The 21,223-nt window shown below is 46.9% G+C and overlaps 1 protein-coding gene across 1 annotated transcript in view; it reads right to left on the reverse strand.

Moving 5' to 3' along the window:
- Nucleotides 1-15,559, reverse strand: part of PMEPA1 (prostate transmembrane protein, androgen induced 1) — a 95,418-nt gene extending 79,859 nt beyond the window's left edge. The window contains exon 1 of the mRNA XM_056547485.1: nt 15,539-15,559. The gene's annotated coding sequence lies outside the window, so the exon portion shown is untranslated. The remainder of the gene's footprint in view (nt 1-15,538) is intronic.
- Nucleotides 15,560-21,223: the final 5,664 nt, after the last annotated feature.

A 21,223-nucleotide genomic window follows, 5' to 3' on the forward strand; every position in this document is an offset into this window, starting at 1 on the left:
TTTTTTTTTTTTTTTTGCTGTGCTTTAGCTCCCATAGGGACCTATAACACTGCACACACTGATCTTTTACATTGATGAATGATTTCTCATAGGAAACCATTGATCGATGATTCTGCCTCTTGACTGCTCATGCCTGGATCTCAGGCACTGAGCAGTCATTTGGTCCTTGTATCCTACATCTGTTCGGGATGCTGCGGCGATCCCGAACAGCCCGCTGAGCTAGCCGTGGGTAGTTTAGTTTCACTTAAGACGCGGCAATCAACTTTGAATGCCGTGTCTGAAGGGTTAATAGCGCCCGGCACTGAACGTGGTATTAGCCACGGGTTATTCTGCTTAAAATTCTTCATAAGTCCCGAACGGAGTCATTAGGTGACTCTGTTCAGCTATAGACCCCCCTGCACGCAGATTCTTATCCCCTATCCTGTGGATAAGGGATGAGTGTCTAAGGGGTCCTCTTGAGAACCCCTTAACCCCTTAAGGACCTGGGGTTTTTCCGTTTTTGCATTTTCGTTTTTTGCTCCTTGCCTTTAAAAAATCATAAGGATAGGTTTCCACTTGGTTTTTTTCTGGCAGTTTTTGGAATACAGCCACTGCAGTTTTTGAGCCAAAGCCAGAAATGTATTCAAATGGAATAGGATATATAATGGAAGGACTTACACTTCTCCTCCCTTATGGATCCACTTCTGACTTTGGCTCAAAAACTGCAGTGGCAGATCTCCAAGAACTGCCAGTGGAAACTTAGCCTAACTCTTTCAATTTTGCACCTAAAAATCCATATGATGGCTTATTTTTTGCACCACCAATTCTACTTCGTAATGACATCAGTCATTTTACCCAAAAATCTACGGTGAAACGGAAAAAAAAATTCTTGTGAGACAAAATTGAAAAAAAAAAAAAGCCGTTTTGTAAATTTTGGGGGCTTCCGTTTCTACGTAGTACATTTTTCGGTAAAAATGACACCTTATCTTTATTCTGTAGGTTCATACGATTAAAATGATACCCTACTTATATAGGTTTGATTTTGTCGGACTTCTGGAAAAAATCATAACAACATGCAGGAAAATTAATACGTTTAAAATTGTCATCTTCTGACCCCTATAACTTTTTTATTTTTTCGCGTATGGGGCGGTATGAGGGCACATTTTTTGCGCCATGATCTGAAGTTTTTAGCGGTACCATTTTTGCATTGATAGGACATATTGATCTTATTGATTCATTTTTTCATGATATAAAAAGTGACCAAAAATACACTATTTTGGACTTTGGAATTTTTTTGCGCGTACGCCATTGACCGTGCAGTTTAATTAATGATATATTTTTATAATTCGGACATTTCCGCACGCGGCGATACCACATATGTTTATTTTTATTTACACTGTGTTTTTTTTATGGGAAAAGGGGGGTGATTCAAACTTTTAATAGGGAAGGGGTTAAATGATCTTTATTCACTTTTTTTTTTGCAGTGTTATAGCTCCCATAGGGACCTATAACACTGCACACACTGATCTTTTACATTGATCAGTGGTTTCTCATAGGAAACCAATGATCGATGATTCTGCCGCTTGACTGCTCATGCCTGGATCTCAGGCACTGAGCAATCATTTGGCGATCGGACAGCGAGGAGGCAGGTAGGGACCCTCCTGCTGTCCTGTAAGCTGTTCGGGATGCCACGATTTCACCGAGGCTATCCCGAACAGCTCCCTGAGCTAACCGGCATGCTTTCACTTTCACTTTAGACGCGGCGTTCAACTTTGAACGCCACGTCTAAAGGGTTAATAGCGCGCGGCACCGCGATCAATGCCGCGCGCTATTAGCCACGGGTCCCGGCCGTTGTTGGAGGCCGGGCCCGACCCGCTACACCGTGGCCCTGCGTTATAGATCGGGAGCGGACACATGACATTCCAGTACGTCATGTGTCCTTAAGGGGTTAAATTGATTAAGTGTTGATCTCCTGTACTGGGCCCTACCACTTACCCATCCTAGGAGCAGAGCGCCCCCAACTTCTTGGACAAATGCAGGTGACGGCAAGCTCAGCCAATCACTGGCCACAGTGATGTTCTGCCTCAGCCAGTATTGGCTGACCGGCCATCACTGGAATGCGTCCAGGAAGGTGGGGATAGGAATCTGCGGAGGCTGCGTATTTAGTTGGGCTCCCGTTCTGAAGATCAAGGGGCGTCCCAGCAGTCAGGCCTCCATGATCAGACACTTATCCCCTATCCAATGATGTATTGGGGATAAATGTCTGATAAGTTTAGTTTTACTGGACTTCCCCTTTAATAAATTTGGTTAAAGTGTATCTGTACTTTCAAAAGATTTTGATAACCCATCATGGTTTTGTAAGGTTAAAGTGTACCTGTCATTAGCAAAAACTTTTTTATATAATGCAGACAATAACATCATATGAATATTTGTAATATATATTGGTTAAAAAATGTGGCACTGCAGCTACTGCCTGTGTGTCTCTGTGAGGAGACCAAATACAGGAAGTGTGAGTGGACAAACAGGACCCCTGCTTCACATAGCAGGATGATTCACAAGCCACGAGCCTGCACAGAGCCCTGCTTGTCCTGCCATCACTTCCTCACAGAGACACACAGGCAATAGCTGCAGAGACAGCATTTTTTCACCCAAAAATATACCCATGTTTAACCAATGTATATTACAAATATACATATAATGGTATTATCTACATTATATTAAAAGTTTTTGCTAACAACAGGTACTCTTTAACCCTGGTTGTGGTGAAGTCATTGAGCTTCTGAGAGTCCCTTCCATGGTGCACAGCTATTTCTTATTCTCTACATTTTAGAGGGGCAGGGCTAGAGCTGGGCTATTTGCCAATAGTACACACATAGGGCTTCCTTTCCCTTACTTCTCTGGCAAATCGCAGCACAGCACATACTCCTTACTGCTATGCAATGACAAATACTGGCATGCAATAGACTGACCAGGCTAGCACTGTATTGGGGGAACAATTTACAATACTATAGATGACATGTAGGGGGTTCTGAGTCATTTTTGGTAAATGAAGTGATTCACAAATATATTAGGAACCCTATGGGCTATCAAATGAAGGGAAGTTCTATCAAAACACATGACATTCTGATATTTGTTGGTATTTGATTAGTATTTGTTGGTTGTTGATTAGTAACATGTCACACAGTGATTTCTACTTAATTAAGAAAGGGCAAATTGGTACAGGCCCAATAATGTTTTTTCACATGGAGCAGATTCTTTTTTAATGCTGGAATAGAATATGTAATTCCACCCATGTAATAGCTTTTGTAGCAGCTTGATGCATAGGCCACACCCCTCTTATGTCTCTGCCTATCCTCTTTCATCCCCTAGTATTTCTTGGGGCCCTTTACTGTATACAAGTTCAGCTTTGACATAATCATACAGAAACGTCAAATTCAAGGGAAATTCAAGGGAATTCCTGGTGGATAAAAAAACCCATTGTTGGCATGTCTCTAGTCCTGTTGGTCAGCCACCATTTTGTTGTAGCCCATACAGAGGACATATACTTTTTAATCACTCCCAGGTGTTGTGAACCAGCTGTGCCAGCCTCATCGGGGACACTGTTCCCTTCATGACTGCTGCAGCCGCAGGTAGCAGTTCTGCTCATTTCATACGTCTGGCAGAAGCAGCGCAGATTTTTTTTTTCCTTCTTTTTTTGGAGAGCAATTTCTCGGCTCCACACAGCACATGTTTGTGCATAAAAAAGGATAGGATTCCTGCCCACGCTGTTGTCTTAGTTTTTTTATTACCAGCTGACAAACCTAGCGACTAAACAAAAGTACAACTTGTACATTTTCTTCTCTGCAGTTTTTTTTTTTTTTTTTTTTGTAGCAAAAATAAAACCCCTCAATTTCAAGGCTGGAACAAAATGGAGGCCGAGTTAACGGTGACTTAGTGCTGCGGTTCTATTCACACGGCTTGTCTGTAGGCTGAATGTATATTGTGAATTTTTTATTTATTTAGCTTTACATGGAGGTGAGGCGTGAGGAGCACACCATGGGGGAGGGGCACAGCGTCACTTATATGTCAGGTACACTGGAAATTATAAGGGCAAGGGAGAGTGCGCTAAATTTGACAGCAGCAAGCTTTTTTTTTTTTTCTGGCTATATCCTTTAGGGCACCCCAGATGAATGCCAGCTTTGGCGCTGCCACCTCCTCCATACAGTTTTGCCATACAGCCAACTAGGGACATGTAGACTCAGCCTTCAGAGTGGAAGAAAATGGGGGATTTATCAAGCTGTACAACACGGAAATTCCATTCAGCAGCCTCCTCCAGAATCGGCGCTTAAAGGGGTAAAGTGGTACTCCAGTGGAAAAAAATGATTTCAAATCAACTGGTGCCAGAAAGTTGTATTGATCGTAAATTACTTCTATTTTAAAATCTAAATCCTTCCAGTACATTTAAAGGGGTATTCCAGGAAAAAACTTTTTTATTTATATCAACTGGCTCCAGAAATGTAAACAGATTTGTAAATTACTTCTATAAAAAAATCTTAATCCTTTCAGTACTTATGAGCTCCTGAAGTTAAGATTGTTCTTTTCTGTCTAAGTCCTCTCTGATGACACCTGTCTTGGGAAACGCACAGTTTAGAAACAAATCCCCATAGTAAACCTCTTCTAAACTGGGTGTTTCCCGAGACAGGTGTCATCAGAGAGGACTTAGACAGAAAAGAACAACCTTAACTTCAGAAGCTCATAAGTACTGAAAGGATTAAGATTTTTTAATAGAAGTAATTTACAAATCTGTTTAACTTTCTGCAGCCAGTTGATATATATAAAAAAGTTTTTTTTTTTTTTCCTGGACTACCCCTTTAAGTTGCTGTATACTACAGTGGAAGTTCTTTTCTTTTTTAATTTCCCTTCTGTCTGACCACAGTGCTCTCTGCTGACACCTCTGTCCATGTCAGGAACTGTCCAGAGCAGGTACAAATCCCCATAGCAAACCTCTCCTGCTCTGGACAGTTCCTACCAAGAACAGAGGTGTCAGCAGAGAGCACTGTGGTCAGACTGAAAAGAACTGTACAACTTCCTGTGTAGTATACAGCAGCTGAAAAGTACTGAAAGGATTATGATTTTGAGAAAGGAGTAATGTATAAATCTGCTTAACTTTCTGGCACCAGTTGATTAGAAAAAAAATAGTTTTCCACTGGAGTACCTCTTTAATGTCCATGCCATGTCCATCCAATTTCGGTTTGCATTTGGATTATTTTTTTTTTTTGCAAAAATGCCACAAAAAAAAACAAGAAAAAAAATAAAAAAAAAACAGCCACAAATGCTGCACTGCCTGAAAGTCAAGAAGGACTTATGAAATGCAAAACCAACTTGCCATTTGTTTTTATCTTTGGTGTTTTTTCTGCAGACTTGGGAGTTTTTCTGCAGATTCAGTGGTAGTTTTTTTTTAAAATCGCAGCATGTAGAGACTATAGAGTCTTTTCTTTACAATAGAAATCTATGGGAGAAAAAAATCTCCATCTCTATTAAAAATTCATGAGTCACTTGATGAAAAGATCACATAACTTGTCATGATAAAAACGCAGTGGTAAAAAAAAAAAAAAAAAAAAAAACGCCAACAATTAAAAATGTCAAAAAAACAAACACTATTAAAAAAAATAAATTAAAAAAAAAACACCACAAAAACTGCATCTTGAGAGAGTATACAGGGCAGTTTTTTCAGTTTTTTTTTGTGCAAAAATTTTTTTTTTTTTTTAAATGGCAGAAATAATAAAAAAAGGTGAAACCTGCCCTTACTGCAATGGCTGCAATGGAGGCCTAGGTTTTTCCCCATCAGATTCCACCTGAAGAATAAAAGCATTCAATCTTCTGACACCAACCAATCAGATTTCAGCTTTCATTTTTCTTATTGCTCTGGTAAAGTGAAAGCTGAGCCTTGATTTGTTGCTATGGGCAACAAACAGAATCTTACTATAAGACAGCAAGATAAATCTCCCCCCAAAATTCTCGAAAAAGAAGAGGAATTGGAACTGCAAACCGGAGACGATTTCCATTTTTTCCCACTGCTTTCTGCTATGGCTGTGATGCTTTAGAGAGAAATGTGGGGGCGCCAAAGCTCACATTTGCTGATTATGCCATTGAGGCCAGGAAAATATGTGTGATTATGCTATGGCAGTGGTCTTCAACCTGCGGACCTCCAGATGTTTCAAAACTACAACTCCCAGCATGCCCGGACAGCCGATGGCTGTCCGGGCATGCTGGGAGTTGTAGTTTTGCAACATCTGGAGGTCCGCAGGTTGAAGGCCCCTGTGCTATGTTGCAGTTATATGCTGGCTTGACTTACTGCCTGGTACACTTACCTGCACTTCTACAGTATAACAAACTAGAGAACAGCTGACAGATTTGTGCTGCTGATGGGTTTAGCTCACAGAGAATAGACCAATGTTGCACAACCAGGGTGCCTTCAGCAGCTGTAAAACTACAACTCCCAGCATGCCCAGGCAGCTGAAGGCTGTCCAGCCTTGCTGGGAGTTGTAGTTTTGCAAAATGTGGAGGCACCCTGGTTGGGCAACATTGGTCTAGACCAGCAGTACCACACTGGCGGACCACGGTCCAGACCCTCACTGTGATCACCAGTCATGTCAGATTAGCGCAGGACGGCAAGCCTGGCAGGTGAACAGTCGCTCATGTTCCCCCCACCTGTCACTGCCCAGTTGCTGCAAAACTACAGCTCCCATCAAGGCCTTCTGTCTGTGCATGATGAGAGTTTTCGTTTGCAAGAGCTGGAGAGTCACAGGAAATTATTTAAGTGCACAATACATGGGGGCATAGTGGCACAGTTCATGTGGGGGAAAAGTGGCATTGTTCATTGACGTGGGCACAGACACCTCATTCATTGTTTTAAAGAGGTACTCCAGTGGGGAAAAAATTGTTCAAATCAACTGGTGACAGAAAGTTAAACAGATTTGTAAATTACTTCTATTTAAAAATCTTAACCCTTCTAGTACTTATGAGCTGATGTATGCTACAGGTATACTACAGAGAAAGTTGTGTTATTCTTTCCAGTCTGACCACAGTGCTCTCTGCTGACACTCTTTTTATTAGAAAAATACAAAACTTATCAAATACAAAACACAAAGCAAGCTTAACCAGCTATAACATAAATAAGAAATACTCTAGAACCAAAAACAAAGCCTCATAAACAAAACCCTGCCTAACCGGCCAGCCCAGCTTTACTGAGATACTAAAATACTAAGATATTAAAGTATGCCCAAAATATCTAATCAAACACTCACACACTTACCGAAAATGAACATAAGAAAAATAAATAAATAAATAAAATAGCACAACTTGGCTTGTCAAAATATAAACATAAAAGTTATCATTATGCGACTATAACTCAAAACCATCCATACTTGGGAACACGCAACAAGAAAACTAAACAGAAACGTAGCAAGCACACCTCAAAAAAAAAAAAAAAAAAAAATTTTTTTACTTTTTTTTCATATTTTTTCTTTTTTTTTACATTTTTTATATTTTTTTAATCTTTATACATATACATATATATACACATACATACACACACACATATATATATATATATATATATATATATATATACATATACATACATACAAACAAAAACTATAATAGTAATAATAATAATAATAATCATCAAAATAATCATATCACACATACATTCACTTACAAAACGTCCAAATTAACTGGATCCTCTATCCGGGACTAATGAAAATACCAAAGAAAACATAAAACAGACCAAATAACTGAAATAAACTAAATAAACCACATATCAACACAGCAACTGGTCCGGCTACCATAACGCTGAAACAATATGAAACAATATAGATATAACACAATATAGGTACAAAATTACTAAATATACTATATAATAATAATAATAAATAAAATATAATATAAACAAAATATATGCACTACAGAAAACCCCTACAAAATCAATAGAAAACCCTAGGAAAAACCCTACACTAAAACTGTACCCTCACCCACACCACCCCTCCTGTACATGGGTCAGAGTCCATACCGTTCTTACAGTTCACAAAGTCCAGTCCTTAACTGACCCATGTTAGGTCCCCCAAAGATGAACACCACCACCCACAAATACACCCTCCCCACCTAGCACTCCTCCCAACCAACTTATACACAAACTTATACACACTGAACCACAACCCACTTTAGGCCCAAGTTTGGTCGCCTGTAAGCCCTTCATACCATATCAGCTTAAAAACAAAACAAAAAACTAGCGTGCACATGCATCAGCCCACCACCAGGGAGAAGGATGGCAGACTTGATACATTCAAAACAATTTTACACTCTTTCCCTAACTCCCCCTACAATTCTCCCTAATCCTATCCCTTCATTCAAACTAACCCTGTTCTCATCCTATCTCTGTCCCTCTGACACTGTCCCTAACCAAAATAAAGGTACTCTACCTAAAAGGTCTAGTACCTAGGGCACATCAAAGGAAAACCCTCTCCATAGGAGAGAAGCCCTACTGGTACCAAGACTGCCATGCTCCAAAGACCTGATCTTCCCAAGGTCACCAGTGATGTTCCTACAGACCTCCACCTCGGAGAGGATTTTCTGTTGGGTCGACACTAAACACCGTGCATTCCACGTGTAGTACCTAACCACTAAACTTACTAAGAATAAAGTGCCCCGATCTCGGCCACCCAGGGTCCTGAATGCCCCATAAGCCCACTTCTGATAGGTAAGGCCGGCAAGTTGACTCCAGCCGATGGAAGCGCCCACCCTGTTGTAAACTCCTATATTAAAGGGACAATGAAGCAGGAAATGGTCCATGCTTTCCAGCGTGTCCCCACACTCTTCTCGGGGACATCCCCGGTCATCAGAGTTCCTACACTTCAAATTGTCCCTCACATATAGCTTCCCCTGAAAGCAGCGCCAGGCCAAGTCCCAAAACTTCTGGGGGATCCTTTTCATGTTTAAAAGGTACAACCCCACCCTCAGATCCCGACCTGGGCAGTCCCTGAGTGCCAGAGGCTTCTGGAAGTGGGTCAACAGAACCCGTTTGTCAAGGAACTGCCTTGACTGGGTCCTGATCTCCCACACTCCCAGACCCCACCGACGTATCGCCTTCAGAGTCGGGGTAGCGTAAGCCGGAAGATATCCATGGGGCGTACGGAGGTCCTTCACTTGCCCTCCTGTCTCCCATTCCTGGAAGAAAGGCCGAAACCATTCCCTACAGGAGAGTACCCACGGAGAAGCCCTCTCTGACCAGAGGTTTGAGATGTTAGCTTTCAAGAAGGTGTTGGTTAAGAACACCACAGGGTTTACCATAGATAAACCCCCTAGTCTCCTCGTGCGATACGTAACCTCCCTCTTGACTAGGTTTATCCTGTTCCCCCATAACAGTTGGAAAAACAGGCTGTAGACCCTAGTGTAGTAAGCCTCTGGCAGGATACATACGCTGCCCAGATAGATAAACAAGGGGAGCAGGTACGATTTGATCAGGTGTACCCTTTCCCTGAGGGTCATAGACCAACCCTTCCACTGGTCCACCTTCTGAGTGGCATCCTGGAGCTTACCATCCCAGTTTTTGGTGGGATAATCATCCTGGCCGAATATGATGCCCAACACTTTTGCTGACTCTTGGGGCCCTGGAAGGGTGTCCGGGAGATCAAACGTGGGATCTCCCCCTCCCAGCCAGAGACTCTCACACTTATCCCGGTTGATCTTAGACCTGGATGCTTCCGAGTAGCGGTCCACTTCCGACATCACCACATCGACCTCCTCTCGCGAGGACACAAAAATGGTGACATCGTCAGCGTACGCCACCACTCTCTGGGCGACATCCAGCTCTGCCAGGTTCATCCCGACTCCCGCCAACGGCCCACAATCTACCCTCCGGACGAAGGGATCGATTGCGAACACGTATAACAGCGGGCTCAAAGGACAACCCTGACGGACTCCGGACCCCACCTCAAAAGAGCGGCCAGACCAACCGTTCACCAGTGGGAAACTCTCTGCCCCTGCATACAAGATCTTAAGCCAATTCACAAAAGTACTCGGTAAGCCATATCTCAGGAGGACGGACCAGAGGTACTCGTGGTTCACCCGATCAAACGCTTTGGCCTGATCCAGGGACAGCAAGTACCCCTTCCAGAAACCCGCACTACTCCTCTCCACTGCCTCCCTGACACTAAGGACCGCACTTAAGGTGCTTCGGCCTGGAACAGAGCAGTGCTGAGCTCCTGAAAGGAGCCGGGGTGCAAACTTCACCAGCCGATTAAACAGTATCTTGGCCAGAAGCTTCATGTCCGTATTGAGAAGAGCTATGGGCCTCCAATTCTCTATACGGCTGGGATCTTTACCCTTTGATAGAAGAATCAGGGCTGACCTCCTCATTGACTTCGGCAGAGTGCCCGAGGAGAGACACTCATTGAATACCTCAGTCAAGAGGGGAGCTAAAGACTCCTTAAAGGTCCTGTACCACTCGGATGTTAAGCCATCCGGACCTGGCGACTTCTTAGGGGCGAGCCCCTCGATCGCCAGTCTCACTTCCTCTTCCCTGATTCCTTCTGCCAAAACATCAAGAGAGGGGTCTACCCCTGGCTCAGGAATGGTTTCAGCCAGGAAAGCCGACATCTTGTCTCGATCTAGATCCTTCCTCCCCAAGAGGTGCGAGTAGAAGGATCTGACGACCTCCAAGATCCCTGATCTGGACCGATTCAGAGATCCTGTACTATCAATCAGTCCTGAAATGACTTTACTACTCACTGACATCTTACAGTTTCTGTAAGGGTCGGGCGAGCGGTACTTCCCGAAATCCCTCTCAAAAACCAAAGATGCGTGCCTATCGTACTGACACCTCATCAGCAAGGATTTCACTCTGGAGATATCCTCTCGGCTACCTCCAGTCGAGACAAGGAGCTCGAGTTTCCTCCTCAGACCCTGATACAGGCGATACCTGTTCAGGGACCTGAGGCTCGAGAGCTGGCGGAAGAACCCCGCAACCCGCTTCTTGAATATCTCCCACCACTCTGACTTACTACTACATAGGCCCAGTAAAGGTACCTGACTCTGAAGAAAATCCTCAAAGGACTGTCTTATCTCCGCTTCCTCCAGGAGGGACGAATTCAGCTTCCAATAACCTTTTCCCATCCGGGGGGTCTCTGAAACATTCAGGGAAAACAAAATCATACAGTGGTCGGAGAACTCCACCTCAACCACGGACACTGCGGAAGAGACGGCTTCCTCCTTTAAATAAAACCTATCTATCCTAGACCTGCGACTACCTTGATGATAGGTGAAACCCGTGTGGCCTGAGGGGCTCCGGATGTGGGCGTCCTCTAGGCGAGCTTCTCTAGCTATGCTAATCAGTGCCACACTATCGCAAGTCAGCGGACCATTGGAGCCTCTCCTATCTTGGGACCTCGTGACATTATTGAAGTCCCCTCCAAAGATCTCTTGCCGACTCGTAAAAAGAAAGGGCTTAATCCTCATAAAGAGATCTTTACGGCCCCGCTTAGTTTGCGGGGCGTAGATGTTAATGAGCCGGAGCTCTTGTCCCTTCATGAAGACATCTAAGATCAGGCACCTCCCCATTTCTAACTCAATAACCCGTCTGCATTCAACAGGAGCGGTAAAAAGGACCGCCACCCCACTATACGGCTCAGCCGCAAGAGACCAGTGGGAGGGACCGCGCCTCCACTCTCTTCTGGCTTTTACCAGGGAGGCTAGATCTGACAACCTGGTCTCTTGCAGATACAAAATGTCGGCTTCAACACGGCCGAGAAAATCAAAGGCTGCGAATCTAGCCGTATCAGACTTTATGCTGGCACAGTTAATAGATGCCAGTGTCAGTGGGGTGAGTGCCGCCATCCTGGGTGATTGAGTTAGATGGCCTCACCCTTTAAACCTTCTTCCTCTCCTTCCCTCCACCCCCATCTGAATCGGAGGAAGACCCTTTGCCTCTTTTTAAACTCAGGGATATATCCATCCCAGGATCTTTACCTCCAGCATCTGGTGTTACCTCTCCCCCTGAGGAAACTGCCCCAGAGGAAGGAGGCTCGGCACCTCCTGGAGGCCGCACTGCCTCCGGACCCTCGAGAAGAGGAGGGGAGATGGTATCCCCAAGGGCCTCATATCGATTTGAAAGGACGATCAGAGGGTCAGAGACTGAGTTGTTCCTTCTATGGTCTGAGGCTACAACTGAAGAGGAGGACGGCGCTGCCTTACTCTTACCCTTCTTCCTCCTCTTCTTCTTTTCCTGGCCACCATTTACTGTCTGCCCCTCCTTCTCCTCCTCATCCACAGTTTCGGATTCAGAGGCATGGAGGAAGGAGGAAGGAGCATCTTGACCTTCTTCCCTACGCAGTCTCCCTATCTCCTCATCCAGTTCGGCCCCACCCAAAGCCTCAGAGTTATTCTGACCTCCTTCTGAGCCAGTGTCTGGAGTGGGACCCCGAGCTACCCCTGGCACCTGGGCATTCTCAAGGGCCCTCTCCAACCTGCGCTTCTCCTCTCGCCTCCGCATAGAGGGGGTCTTATGTTTTTCCTTCACTGGCTTTGGTGCCCCCTCTCCTCCACTAGTCCCCTCCCCCGCTGGGGCAACCGTTAGGCTCTCCCCAGCTGGGGCGGTCACAGTGTTGGAGAACGAGCGTGGACACCGGCTGAACGGGTGACCTAAGTCACCACACAAGTTACACCGAATCTGCCCACAGGTGGCCGCCAGATGACCCACCCCACAGCAGAGGGCGCATATCTGCTGAGTGCAGTTGGCACTAAAGTGGTTTTGGTCACCACACCTGTGACACAGCCTCGGCTGCCCCTGGTAGAAGATCTGAATCCTGTCGCGTCCCAGAAAGGCGGCCGAAGGGATGTGGGTGACCGTGTTCCCTGAACGCCTGAGACGAACGGAAAACGTCCAGGCCCCAGACCATATATTGTGCTCATCAAAGTTCTTCCGGGGGACGTCCGTCACCTCCCCGTACCTGCCCAGCCAGGTCATAATGTCATAACAAGAAAGTGACTCGTTACGGGTCAAAACGGTCACTTTCTTTACCATACTCTGGCGAGATACCGCTTTAACAGCGAAATCTCGCCATCCGGGCTCGTTTTTCATCAGCTCATAATTAGACCAAAAGAGATCTAGTCCTTCCGGCCTAACAAAGGTGACGTCAAACTCGGAGGAGCCGAAGGGGTGAATCAGGGCAAAGATGTCCCCAGCCCTGAAACCCATCTGGAAAAGAAGCTCCACCACCTTGCCCCTTTGGGGGCACGCATCTTCGCCTTTCCAGACCAAACGGGCCACATTCCTGCGACCTACCTCCTGCCCGTGTGTCTGGAGGGACCATACGGTCTCCCCATTCCTCTCTCGGAACGCTCCCAGACCATGTCTCTCCACCCAAAAAGACAGGCCCATCTCCTTTCCCTCTACCTGGAGCGTCCTTTCTCCTCTCTTTAGTGCCTCCAGGAGACGCCGTTGCAACTGACCTTCATCAGATGCAGGAGGTAAAGATCCTACTGAACCCCCAGCCGCCACACTTGCATAACTCCTGACGACCGGGGGGGCAGCCGGACCAGACACCGTCCCTACATCCCCGCCTAGGCCACCTGTACTGCCACAAAAGCCACTCTTATTCCTACCATCCACACCACTACTACTACTACTCTCATTCACACCACTACTCCTCCCATCTGCACCACTACCACTCCTCTCATTTACACCACTACCACCCCTCCTATTCACTCCACTATCACCACTCTTAATCACTTCACTGCCACTCCTCCCGATCACTCCACTACCACTCCTCCCATCTGCACCACTACCACTCCTCTCATTCACTCCACTATCACCACTCTCATTCACACCACTACCACTCCTCCCATCTGCACCACTACCACTCCTCCCATCTGCACTACTACCACTGCCACATACACCCCTCTCATCCACAGCACTACCACTCCTCCCATCTGCACCACTACCACTCCTCCCATCTGCACCACTACCACTGCCACATACACCCCTCTCATCCACAGCACTACCACTCCCATCTTTCACACACCTTGTATTAACATTGCTTTTATTGACAGTATTTTTGGGATCAGCAGCTGCTTCACCCACTACCTCTGGGCTGGCCTGGACATGCTTTAGCTTGGCCTTTTTGTACATTCTCAGGTCACCGGCGGCTGCCATTGTCGGCGACGCTGACTCCTCCTCCATTCGAGATGTCACCGCCGACATCACCTCCCGAAGCTGAGGCTGCCCCTCCGGGCGCACCTTCACCCCTCCTCCTACCACTGATGTGCAGGGACTCCCCTCTCTCACAGGGGAGATCCCTGCAGTGCCTGCGCCACACACTGTGCCCAACCGCACAGGCTCAGCAGCAGGTTCTGACACCTGGACGCTCCCCCCCCTCTCAGGGGAGTGCCTCGCAGCACCGACACTACTAGCAGCGCCCAGGGGACCGCCCCCCAAGCAGAAGATCTCACCACACACCTCAGGCACCTGGACACTCCCCCCCCTCTCAGGGAAGTGCCCCGCAGGGCTAGTAACATTGCCCACAATACTCGGGGAACCGCTCCCCTTGCAAACTGCCGCATAACTATTGCCCACTATTAGCCTGTCCTGCTCTTCCCTACCAGCAGGACGCGTGACTGTAGCACCCGCGGCCATGTTGGATGCAGCACTGTACCCACCGTGCTGGTCCCGTTCCACAGCAGAAGCGGGATCTGGCAGGGTGGGGGGCCCAGCAGCCTGAACCAACTTTTCAGGTGGCCCAGACTGCTGGATAGGAGAGAAAACAAACTTTATCTGCTCCTCAGCCTTTTTTCTTCTTCTTCTCCTTCTTCTTCTTCTTCCTCTTCCTTTCCTCAGGGCCCAGGTCCTGGCCAAAACTGAAATTTTCCAGACGGGTGGGTGACTCCTGCATCACTATGGCCCGCAGGAGCCCCCCACAGACCAGTCCACTGTCACCGCCATCATTACTGTCACTTTCCTCAGAGGTGGCTGGTAGGGCGACTTGGGCAGGGTTGATGTAATCCGCACTCGGGGTGACAGAGGTCTTAGGGGTACACGGGGTATCACACACATCCCCCTCACTCTCATCACCCTCACTGCCGCCATCTCCCTCACCACCTTCCTCCATCTTCTCCTCCGTGACACACAAGCACTCTTCCTCCCCCTGACTATCCTCTTCCTCCTTCACAGGGGTCCGCATGGTTTTATAGCGGTCTTCATTCTTTAATTTTTCTTTAAACATGCCTGCTCCCTCTACAATCAGCATTCGGGCTCTTACCACCTCCTGCTCCTCTGCCTTCAGCTCACACACCCTGGCAGCAAACTTAGCCCTCATAGCCTTGGCAGAGTTATCTGTTTGGTAGAGAGCAAACTTCAGGTCTTCCCTTATGATTTTCAGCTTTTTCCCCAGCTGCTCATATTCTACAAGATTTGCCTGCATGCGGGAACCGAAAGTAGCTAGCGACTCCCTGGGACCCTTCACCCCCCATTGCTGGGGTTCCATAGTATCAGACACAGTCCCCGAAGACACAACCATAAGCTTCTTACCGGACGCCTTGCGGTTTCCAGCGAAGGACGGGGGAGTGGGCTCCACATTATTGCGGAGCCTGCTGGATCTTCTCACCCTGTCCTGGGAATCGTCCATAGCTCTCTCACTCCCACCCCCCCTCCGGCCTAGTTCGAGGGGTGGAAGTCTGGGGCTCCATAGCAGGAGGCTCTCCCAAGGAAGCTGCCACCCTCCTGGGGAAAAGGCTGTAGGAAACACTGCTTCAATCCTCTCTCTCTGGAAGTCAGACACACCCAACAGCTGCTGTGTTCCACAGGAAGTGCTCTCTGCTGACACTCTTTTTATTATAAATATATAAAACTTAACAAAACCGAAAAACAGGCTTAACTAGCAATAACAAAGCACAACACAACAAAACCTGCCTAACCGGCCAGCCCAGCTTAGCTAATCTAACAAAACACATAACATTATACCTACATATAAATTACCTACATATAAATTATGAAAAATACTATCACACACACACACACATACCCACGCATTCTTTACATAAACATAAAAATAGCTTTACTTAGCTTTAAACTAAACAACCAAACTTGGTAAAAACTCAACTGCACATTACATTCACAACTAACATCCACCCTTTTTTTTTTTTTTTTTTTTTTATAATTTTTTTTTTTTTTTTACTTTTTTATTTTATTCATACACATATATATATATATATATACATACATACACATATCTACATATATATATATACACACATACACTTTTTTTTTTTTTTTTATAATTTTTTTTATTTTTTTTTACTTTTTTATTTTATTCATACACATGTATATATATATATATATATATATATATATGTATATATATACATACACACACCTACACATACATATACTTTTTTTTTTTTTTTTTTTTTTTTTTTTATCTACACTACCATAATATAACCAATATTTAAAGTAATATAAAAATGCTAACTAAATCTGATCCGACTGCCTATCCCCATCCCCTCATAAAATAAAATAATCAATCCATACTATATAATAATATATACAATACAAATATAAAAATACAAATACATAACCTAAATGCAAATATATACATAAACCATATACACCAAAAACCAAACTATACATCTACAAAACACATGACATCCTACACTAGTCTAACCCATCACCCACACAACCACCCACCTTGACATGGGTCAGAGTCCATAGTCCATGGATATCCAGTCCAGTCCATAACTGACCCATGCAAGCCCCTCCAAACATCCACCAACCCACCAATTCCCCCACCCAACCTAATCTATACCCAAACCAACTATACAAATACAACTTCAAAACACAACATAACATCATATACAAATACAAAACAATACAACCCACCTTAGGCCCAAGTTCGGTCGCCTGTAAGCCCTTTAGGCAATACATATTCTGAAAACAAAACAAAAATACTAGGGTGTACATGCATAGCCCACCACCAGGAAGAAGGATGGCAATCCTGATATTACTTTTTTAAACTCTCTCCACTAACGTTTCCCTTCGACTCACCCTACCGTTATCCCTTCAACAAACTGACCCTGCACTCACCCTCTCTCTGTCCCTATATTGCTATCCCTAACCAGAAACAGGGGTACTCTACCCAAGAGGTCTAGTACCTAGGGCACATCAAATGAAAAACCTCTCCACAGGAGAGAAGCCCTACTGTTACCAAGACTGCCATACTCCAAAGACCTGATCTTCCCGAGGTCACCGGTGATGTTCCTACAGACCTCCACCTCGGAGAGGACTTTCCGCTGTGTAGATACTAGACACCGTGCATTCCACGTGTAGTACCTAACCACTAAACTGACTACAAATAAAGTGCCCCGGTCTCGGCCACCCAGGTTCCTGAATGCCCCATAAGCCCACTCCGGATAGGTAAGGCCAGCAAGGTGACTCCAGCCGATGGAAGCGCCCACCCGGTTGTAGACCCCTACATTAAAAGGACAATGAAGCAGGAAATGGTCCATGCTTTCCAGCGTGTCCCCGCACTCTTCTCGGGGACATCCCCGGTCATCAGAGCTCCTACACTTCAAATTGTCCTTTACATATAGCTTCCCCTGAAAGCAGCGCCAGGCCAAGTCCCAAAACTTCTGGGGGATCCTTTTCATGTTTAAAAGGTACAACCCCACCCTCAGATCCCGACCTGGGCAGTCCCTGAGCGCCAGAGGCTTCTGGAAGTGGGTCAACAGAACCCGTTTGTCAAGGAACTGCCTTGACTGGGTCCTGATCTCCCACACTCCCAGACCCCACCGACGTATCGCCTTCAGAGTCGGGGTAGCATAAGCCGGAAGATATCCGTGTGGCGTACGGAGGTCCTTCACTTGCCCTCCTCTCTCCCATTCCTGGAAGAAAGGCCGAAACCATTCCCTGCAGGAGAGTACCCACGGAGGAGCCCTCTCTGACCAGAGGTTTGAGATGTTAGCTTTCAAGAAGGTGTTTGTTAAGAACACCACAGGGTTTACCATAGATAAACCCCCTAGTCTCCTCGTGCGGTACGTAACCTCCCTCTTGACTAGGTTCATCCTGTTTCCCCATAACAGTTGGAAAAACAGGCTGTAGATCTTAGTGTAGTAAGCCTCTGGCAAGATACATACGCTGCCCAGATAGATAAACAAGGGGAGCAGGTACGATTTGATCAGGTGTACCCTTTCCCTGAGGGTCATAGACCAACCCTTCCACTGGTTCACCTTCTGAGTGGCATCCTGGAGCTTACCATCCCAGTTTTTGGTGGAATAATCATCCTGACCGAATGTGATGCCCAAAACTTTTGCTGACTCTTGGGGCCCTGGAAGGGTGTCCGGGAGATCAAACGTGGGATCTCCCCCTCCCAGCCAGAGACTCTCACACTTATCCCGGTTGATCTTAGACCCGGATGCCTCCGAGTAGCGGTCCACTTCTGACATCACCACATCGACCTCCTCTCTCAAGGACACGAAAATGGTGACATCATCAGCGTACGCCACTACTCTCTGGGGGACATCCAGCTCCACCAGACTCATCCCGACTCCCGCCAACGGCCCACAATCTACCCTCCTGACGAAGGGATCGATTGCGAACACGTATAAAAGCGGGCTCAAAGGACAACCCTGACGGACTCCGGACCCCACCTCAAAAGAGCGGCCAGACCACCCGTTCACTAGCGGGAAACTCTCTGCCCCTGCATACAAGATCTTAAGCCAATTAACAAAAGTACTCGGTAAGCCATATCTCAGGAGGACAGACCAGAGGTACTCATGGTTCACCCGATCAAATGCTTTGGCCTGATCCAAGGACAGCAAGTACCCCTTCCAGAGACCCGCACTACTCCGCTCCACTGCCTCCCTGACACTAAGGACCGCACTTAAGGTGCTTCGGCCTGGAACAGAGCAGTGCTGGGCCCCCGAAAGGAGCCGGGGTGCAAACTTCACCAGCCGATTAAACAGTATCTTGGCCAGAAGTTTCCTGTCCGTATTGAGAAGAGCTATGGGCCTCCAATTCTCAATACGGCTGGGATCTTTACCCTTTGAAAGGAGAATCAGGGCTGACCTCCTCATTGACTTCGGCAGAGTGCCCGAGGAGAGACACTCATTGAATACCTCAGTCAAGAGGGGAGCTAAAGACTCCTTAAAGGTCCTGTACCACTCGGATGTTAAGCCATCCGGACCTGGCGACTTCTTAGGGGCGAGCCCCTCGATCGCCAGTCTCACTTCCTCTTCCCTGATTTCTACTGCCAAAACATCAAGAGAAGGGTCTACCCCTGGCTCAGGAATGGTTTCAGCCAGGAAAACCGACATCTTGTCTCGATCCAGATCCTTCCTCCCCAAGAGGTGCGAGTAGAAGGATCTGACAACCTCCAAGATCCCTGATCTGGACCGATTCAGAGATCCTGTACTATCAATCAGTCCTGAAATGACTTTACTACTCACTGACATCTTACAGTTTCTGTAAGGGTCGGGCGAGCGGTACTTCCCGAAATCCCTCTCAAAAACCAAAGATGCGTGCCTATCGTACTGACACCTCATCAGCAAGGATTTCACTCTGGAGATATCCTCTCGGCTACCTCCAGTCGAGACAAGGAGCTCGAGTTTCCTCCTCAGACCCTGATACAGGCGATACCTGTTCAGGGACCTGAGGCTTGAGAGCTGGCGGAAGAACCCCGCAACCCGCTTCTTGAATATCTCCCACCACTCCAGCTTATTACTACAGAGGCCCAGTAAAGGTACCTGACTCTGAAGAAAATCCTCAAAGGACTGTCTCACCTCTGCTTCCTCCAGGAGGGACGAATTCAGCTTCCAATAACCTTTACCCATCCGGGGGGTCTCTGAAACATTCAGGGAAAACAAAATCATACAGTGATCGGAGAACTCCACCTCAACCACGGACACTGCGGAAGAGACGGCTTCCTCCTTTAAATAAAACCTATCTATCCTAGACCTGCGACTACCTTGATGATAGGTGAAACCCGCGTGGCCCGAGGGGCTCCGGATGTGGGCGTCCTCTAGGCGAGCTTCTCTAGCTATGCTAATCAGTGCCACACTATCGCAAGTCAGCGGACCATTGGAGCCTCTCCTATCCTGGGACCTCGTGACATTATTGAAGTCCCCTCCAAAGATCACTTGCCGACTCGTAAAAAGAAAGGGCTTAATCCTCATAAAGAGATCTTTGCGGCCCCACTTGGTTTGTGGGGCGTAGATGTTAATGAGCCGGAGCTCTTGTCCCTTCATGAGGACATCTAAGATCAGGCACCTCCCCATTTCTAACTCAATAACCCGTCTGCATTCAACTGGAGCGGTAAAAAGGACCGCCACCCCACTATACGGCTCAGCCGCAAGAGACCAGTGGGAGGGACCGCGCCTCCACTCTCTTCTGGCTTTTACCAGAGAGGCTAGATCTGACAACCTGGTCTCTTGTAAAAAGAAAATGTCGGCTTCAACACGGCCGAGAAAATCAAAGGCTGCGAATCTAGCCGTATCCGACTTAATGCTGGCGCAGTTAATAGATGCCAGCGTCAGTGGGGTGAGTGCCGCCATCCTGGGTGATTGAGTTAGATGGCCTCACCCCTTATACCTTCTTCCTCTCCTTCCCTCTATCCCCATCTGAATCAGAGGAAGACCCTTTACCCCTTTTTAGGCTCAGAGACATATCCATCCCAGGATCTTTACCTCTGGCATCTGGTGTTACCTCCACCCCTGAGGAAACTGTCCCAGAGGAAGGAGGCTCGGCACCTCCTGGAGGCCGCACTGCTTCCTGAACCTCAAGAGGAGGAGGGAAGGTAGTATCCCCGAGGGCCTCATACCGATTTGAATGGACGATCAGAGGGTCGGAGACTGAATTGTTCCTTCTATGGTCTGAGGCTACAACTGAAGAGGAGGATGGCGCCACCTTACTCTTACCCTTTTTCCTCCTCTTCTTTTTCTGGCCACCATTTACTGTCTGCCCCTCCTCCTCCTCCTCATCCACAGTTTCGGATTCAGAGGCATGACTGGAGGAAGGAGCATCTTGACCTTCTTCCCTACGCAGTCTCCCCATCTCCTCGTCCAGTTTGGCCTCACCCAAAGCCTCAGAGTTATTCTGACCTCCTTCTGAGCCAGTGTCTGGAGTGGGACCCCGAGCTACCCCTGGCACCTGGGCATTCTCAAGGGCCCTCTCCAACCTGCGCTTCTCCTCTCGCCTCCGCATAGAGGGGGTCTTATGTTTTTC

This window comes from Hyla sarda, chromosome 12, assembly GCF_029499605.1.
Source record: "Hyla sarda isolate aHylSar1 chromosome 12, aHylSar1.hap1, whole genome shotgun sequence".
Classification (NCBI taxonomy): domain Eukaryota; kingdom Metazoa; phylum Chordata; class Amphibia; order Anura; family Hylidae; genus Hyla; species Hyla sarda.